This window comes from Lactuca serriola, chromosome 8, assembly GCF_051521515.1.
Source record: "Lactuca serriola cultivar US96UC23 chromosome 8, Lser_US96UC23_V15, whole genome shotgun sequence".
Classification (NCBI taxonomy): Eukaryota; Viridiplantae; Streptophyta; class Magnoliopsida; order Asterales; family Asteraceae; genus Lactuca; species Lactuca serriola.
This window is the reverse complement of record NC_136415.1, coordinates 125,282,556-125,290,066: the sequence shown is the minus strand read 5'-3', so window position 1 is coordinate 125,290,066 and position 7,511 is coordinate 125,282,556.

Below are 7,511 nucleotides of genomic sequence, written 5' to 3'. Positions count from 1 at the left end.
CTCTCCTAGAGTCTATGATCTCTTTCGCCTTAGTCAGCAGTCTTCACTGCTAAGGCATACGTTATTTTCCCTGATATTCTCCTACTTTCTTTAAAATCAAACACCGTATTTTGGTAATGATAGTGTTTAAGGGAAAATATCTTTTCACAACATAACTCAGTCAGGTCTTGGTATAAGACTACTTTTATTGAAGAAAATATAGGATTTTCTGGAAAGGACACTAATACACTGTAGACTCTAAACTACCACTTTTATAAAGTTATTTTGAACTTACACAAATGACACTAAAGACTTATGAACTCACCAGCATTTATAAAAAATGTTGATACTCGCTTTCAAAATAACTTGTATTCTCAGGTCAGCAATAGACAGGTACATCTCAGGCGCTTTTGGTGAAGACCGTTTAGTACCGAGCTGCACCTTTATTTTTACTTGTATTGTCTTAATGATTCTATACAATGTAAACCATGTAAAACTATTACTATTAATGCAATGGTTGTTGTACTTTGATTACTATACTGCATATGTTGTGATACTTGACATGACGTTATCCACCCCAGAACGTTTCCGCCGTTCTGGTTTTGGGGTGTGACACTGAAGGGTTTTAAGTTTATTTGTTTTACTTAAATTCTATCAGTGGTATCAGAGCGTTTGGTTTATTTTCAATTGAATATGTATAATTGTTGAATTAGATCAATTAGGGTTTATAGAAAGTAAACCCTAAAAGGCATGTATTTCAACTAGGGATAGGGTTTTTCGAAACCCTAGCCCACCTTTCTTGGATTTCGAAATTTATGGCTAGCCTTTTGAAACCCTAGCGTTCCTCCCCAAGTTTTTGAAATGGCTAGGATATTAGGGTTTCAAAATTTTGGTAATTATTATTTTACTTGCCTAAAAAGAAATAATTAAATTTGGAATAAATCCTATACCCTAATTTTCAAAATTGGAGGGTAAGGATTAGGATTAAATTATTTGATTAATTTAATTAGTTAATCCTTATTTGATTTGATGTATTTAACTAAATGTTAATTAATAGATAAATATTAAATCATTTGGTTTATTTTTAAATTTAAATTATAAACCTAGTATTTTGAAAAGTTTTAAAATACATCTTATACTAAATGTAAAATTAAAAGATTAATTATTACTATATGTATAAGACTAAGTCATTCAAATCGTTAGTACACCTCATTCACAAAGCCATACTATAAGGAGAATTTAAGGAAGCGACCTATAAAATGACTGCCAGTGGGTATCCATTCTTACCCACCGCTCTCTTGCATTGAAACACCCCAAAAATACGGTCCAAAATTTTCATTTTTAAATCATTAATAAAACCATAGATATCCAAAACACATGTCATAATAGGTGCCCCGCCCAAACTCAGCTGCTATGAGATACGGGCCCCGCCCACACTCAACTACTAAACATACATACAAGTATCATACAAACAATAAGTATAACTAATTCTATCAATCAGGAACATATCCATAATTAAATTAGGCTATGAGATACTGGCCCCGCCCACACTCAACTAATAGGGAGATACGGGCGTCTCCCACACTCAACTACTAACATAATCATACTGCGGGTCGGCCTTGGTGCCGTAGACCCGTTCCTACTGAAGGAAACTCACCTCGCAATGCTAGTTGCTGAAAACTCGAATGGGGAATCTCTAACTGCTGCTCTGGCGACTCCCTGACTATCAATTTCATAATAAAACTTAATCAAAATCTGATAATCCTTCTTAGGGTAAAATGACTAATTTACCCCTGTTCAAATTCAACGTTTGGGTCAAAGTCAACCTTCTGGTTGCACTAACTCACCGAGTCCTAGATCCTAAAATCGCGATCTAACTTGTCGAGTCTCCTCCTGACACGTCGAGTTTTTAGGTCATTCACAGTCACAATCTATCGATTTAACTCGCCGAGTCCCTTCACCGACTCGTCGAGTTCTTGCCTTAAGCTAAGACGGGACAACCTAAATCAACTTGTTGAGTCCCTCTATGGACTCTCCGAGTGCCCCTGTCTGATTGATCCATCTCAATAAATTTAGCTCCTACTCTTCATATCCAAGCTCCAAACTTCATCTACTCCTTGGGAATACACTTTTAAGGGTAAATTTTCCAACTTTGCCCGCCATTATTCCTTCTTAATGGGTTTAACTTAAACTCTAACTTCTCTAAAACACAAATCTAGGTCCACAAGCCATAACACCCTAAACCAAGGCACAATATACTAAATCTAGGCTTTGAACATCAGTTGGACACATAAAGTTGCAAAGTTTCCTTCCATGCATGGTCTTTTAGGGCTAAAAAGGCCACATAAATGTTTATAGTTTGCATGGGGCTTCCATGGTCATAAAGTTTGCACCTTTATGCCATGGAACCCTTCCTAGATGCCATATCTGATATATAAGTCACTTGGGACATCCAAATCCCAAAGACCAAGGTTCTTGCACCAACCCTCATAAAATAGAAATAAATAGATCTAAGAAAAGAATGATCAAGTTAAGGACTTGATTTCCAGAAAATGTAGCAAATGGATTGTAGTTCATGGATCTACTTCTTCCCTCTTGAGCCTTCTATCTTCTTCTTCTTCCACAAGCTTCAAAAGTGCATAAATATCACTCAAAATAGCTCACACACTCAAGGAAGGCACTAGGGTTTCGTGGATTAGGGTTTGGGACAAGGAGGTTATAAATGAAGCCAAGGGGTGGTGATTGAGATGCTTAAATAAGGTGCAATACCCCGAAATTAGGGTTTCACTCTGCCATGCCTACTCGCCGAGTCGAGAGCTCTTGAATCATCGAGTAGGCGGCTGAATTCCGCGTCCAAGACTAACTTCTACTCGATGAGTCTGGGGCTTCCAACTCGTTGAGTAGATTTCAAAATATGAACAATTTGTAAATAAATGCGTACAAAAGTCTGGGCATTACAATTCTCCCCCACTTGTCTTAGACTTCGTCCTCGAAGTCTGCTGTGCCTGAAAACAACTCTAGGTAGTGCTCCTTCATCTCCTCCTCGGGCTCCCATGTCCACTCTGAACCCTTGCAGTGTTGCCATTACACCCTCACTAACTGAACAACCTTGTTCCTCAAGGTTTTCGTCTTGCGATCCAGAATCGCCACCGGTCTCTCGATGTAGTTCAGGTTGTCTTCAACCTAAATATCCTCCAAGGGCACAATCACTGAATCATCCACTAAGAACTTACGCAACTGAGAAACATGGATAATGATGTGGATCTGACTGAGCTCTGCCGGTAGATCCAACCGATAAGCCACCCTGCCTACCCAGGCTAAAACCCTGAAAGGACCAATGTACCTAGGGCACAACTTGCCTCGTTTCTAGAACCGGATGACACCTTTCCAAGGTGACACCTTAAGGAGGACCATATCGCCCACCTGAAACTTTAAATATGAACGCCGCTTATCGGCGTAGCTCTTCTGACGACTCTGAGCAGTCTGGGGCCTGCTCCGGACCTGCTGGATCTGCTCTATAGCCTTGAGTACTACCTCAGTACTCCCCATGACTCTATGAATGACCTCACCCCAACAGATTGGGGTCCTACACTTCCTCCCGTAGAGCGTCTCGAAGGAGGTCGGTCTATGCTGGTGTGGTAACTGTTGTTATACGAAAATTCCACTAACAGAAGATACATATCCCAACTGCCACTGAAATCCAAAACACATGCGCGCAACATGTCCTCAAGAGTCGGTATTGTTCTCTCACTCTGTTCGTCTGTCTGAGGGTGGAAGGCGATCCTGAAGTGGAGACGAGTACCCATCTCCTCATGAAACCGCTTCCGAAATCTGGAAGTGAAACAGACATCTTGGTTTGACACCACCGAGACAGGTACCCCATGCCGTGCCACTATCTCTCGCACGTATATCTTGGCCAACTTCTCAACTGATATGCTCTCCTAGATCGGTATAAAGTGAGTGCTCTTGGTCAACGGATCCACGATGACTCACATCGAATCTACTTGCGGTCCTGTGAAGCTTGGTAATGAAATCCATGGTGATATCCCCCATTTCCACATGGGAATGTCTAGCGGTTGCATCTTGCCATGTGGTCTCTGGTGCTCAGCCTTGACCTTCTTGCGGGTCAAGCACCACTCCACGTACCAAGCAACATCCCGCTTAATGTAAGGCCACCAATAATCAGGGCGAAGATCTCGATACATATTTGTCGCCCCAGGATGGATGTTGAACCTCGACTTATGGGCCTCATCCATCAGAACTTGCTGCACTCTGCCCCAGTATGGAACCCAGACCCTCCCATGCAGGGTCAACAACCCTCGGCTGTGATAATATAATGAGACCACCCGACCTACAATCCGCTCACACTTCTGGTGCTCTTCCTTCAGGCACTCAACATGCGCCTCTCTAATTTGTTCTAGTAGTGGTGTAATCACTGTCATCCTCACAACATATATCTCTAATCGGAGCCGCCACCGCCTTGCGGCTCAGGGCGTCAGCCACCACATTGGCCTTCCCCGAGTGGTAAAGGATCTCACAGTCATAATCCTTCACCACATCTAACCACCGACGCTGCCTCATGTTCAGATTCAGCTGATCCATGAGGTACCTCAAACTCTTGTGGTCCATGTAAATGGTATAACGAACCCCGTAGAGGTAATGCGGCCAAATGTTGAGGGCAAAAACCACAACCCCCAAATCTAAATCATGTGTCGGATAATTAGCCTCGTGAGACTTTAGCTGCTTCGACGCGTAAGCTATCACATGACCACTCTGCATCAAAACGGCACCCATGCCCATTATCAACACTTCACAATAAACTGCGAAGTCATAAACTCCCTCGGACAGAGTCAAAATCGGTGCCTCGCATCAACGCTGTCTAAGAGTCTCGAAGGCTGCTTGCTGCTCAGGCCCCCAACGAAATGTCACCGACTTCTTGGTCAGTCAGGTCAAAGGAACAACGATCTTGGAGAAATCCTGGATAAATCTCCAGTAATAACCCACTAGACCAAGGAAACTCCGAATCTCAGTTGGAGACCTCAGAACATCTCACTGCATCACGACTTCTATCTTGGCTGGATCGAACAGAATACCCTTTTGGTTGATGAGATGCCCAAGAAGCTGCACCTCGCCCAACTAGGACTCACACTTAGAGAACTTCGTGAAAAGTCTTTCCCTCCTCAGTGTCTCCAACACCTCCCTCAGGTGCTTCTCATGTAACATCCCGACTCTCAGGTATAATATTTATATATTTATTTTTTTGGGGTTGATTGAGTGACCCGACGAGTTGTATGCCCGAATCGTTGAGTATGGTCGGATTGGTCACGTGGGTTTAATGACTAACTCGACGAGTCAGAGATCTGACTTGCCGAGTTGGCGCTGTGTGAGGAAAACCTAAATCTCCGGGTTTGTGTCCTATTTAAATGGCCTTAAGCCCTCATTTCCGCCTCACCAGCCACCCAAATCCCCTGCATGATACCCTAATCGCCTAGAGTGAGCTAAGAGAGAAAAGAGAGTTAATATTGGGCATTTTTGTGATCTTTTGGAGGAGAAGTAGAGATCATCAAAGCTTGGATCAAGAGGAGGCTTTTGGATCCAAAGATTCCTCAGAGATTTTCTTCAGTTGGAGGTAAAAAGATGCTAACATGATCATTTCCTTATGAGATCTTTGTTTAGGGAGTTTTTAGGGTTTTCTCCCATCCATCTTGTGTCATTAAGTCATTTGTGCATGGCTTGATGTTGGAACCTCAGATCTGGACTGTCGGAGGCCTTGTGAGTCCAAAGACCCGAGCTTTATTGAGCTAGAGGCAAGCTCTTGTGCATCTAACCCTTGTTGGAGCTTGTATTGGCATTATGAGCCTAATATATCATGCATGCACGTAAAGTTTGTAACTTTATGTGACATTAGAGCCTTAGGAAGATAGATCTGGAGTATAGGGCATTAGTTCTTACTTAAAATGTCTAAATGAGAATTAGAATTAAGGGACTCAACGAGTCGATGAGTTGACTCGACGAGTCGGTTGGAGTTTGTCCCGTTGAGTCTGAACACACTGTAACTCAGCGAGTTGATGGGTCAACTCGACAAGTTGAGTTGGACTTTCATGAGGGTTCTGAGGAACCGAAGGGATTCGTCGAGTCGCATAGATACACTCGAAGAGTTGGGTCAACATGGACTGTTGACTCGAGTGTTGACTTCTGTTGACTTTAGGGTTTGGTTAAACTAAGGGATGGAGGTCATGGAGGGGTAAAATGGTCTTTTACCCATCTCAAAAGTTAAATAAGGACTAACATGAGTTTATTTAGAGTTTTGATCATTAAGTGTTAATTATAGATGCTTATCACATGTCGGCGGGGATTTGACTGTTCGAGGGGTATTCAGTTTCCTTGTTTGCTTAAGAGGTGAGTCTTCTCACTATACTTACCTAGAGTGGTAACCTTTGTGTGATCAGAGGGTATTATGTGCTTATATTGGGTATTGTGATATCCTACATTATGTCTTTGTTATTTATGTTGTGTAATATTCTGAGCTTACCGAGTTAGGGCGGAGGGTCCACCCGAGTTGTGGGACCGGAGGGTCCCAATGAGACACATTGACCGTAGGGTCTTATTTGAGCATAGCCATGAGAGGCTAATGAGTTATGTGTGGTATTTTAGGGAACTCACTAAGCTTCGTGCTTATCGTGTTATGTGTTATGTGTTTCAGGTACTTCTCTGGATCACGGGAAGGCAACAACTTGATTGTACACACGAGTTAGAGATATCTTTTGGAGGGTCCTGGATTAAGATTTAATCAACTTATGAACATGTGATTTTGACAATTTGACATTTTTGGAAATTACGAGATTATGTTAATGAGATTAAATGTGATTCTTAAATGAAAATTTTGCTTAAAAATTTACGGTGTTACACCTCATGCTGCTCCCGAGTCTTAGGATAGACCAAGACATCGTCGATGAAGACTATCACAGAACAATCCAGCATCGGTCTGCACACGCGGTTCATGAGGTCCATGAATGCGGCTGGAGCATTTAGAGCCCAAACGGCATCACCACAAACTCATAGTGACCATAGCGAGTCCTAAAAGCCATCTTCTGTACATCTTCCTCTTTGACTCGCATCTGGTGACAACCCGATCGCAGATCAATCTTGGAGAACCAAGACGCACCCTGTAGCTGGTCAAACAAATCAACGATCATCGGGAGGAGATAACGGTTCTTCACCGTTACCTTATTTAGCTCCCGGTAGTCTATGCACATCCGATGCGAACCATCCTTCTTATTCACAAAAAGGATCAGTGCTCCCCATGGCGAAGTACTCGGCCTGATAAATCCATTGTCTAGCAGTTCTAGTAACTGGATAGACAACTCTTGCATATCGGGAGGAGCCAACCAACACAGTGCCTTGACTATCGGAGTCGCACCAAGGACTAAGTCGATCCTGAACTCAACCTGTCTCTCCGGATGTAACGCAGACAAATCCTCCAGGAATACATCCGAGTACTCTCGCATGACCGTGTGACAACCCAAAGTTTA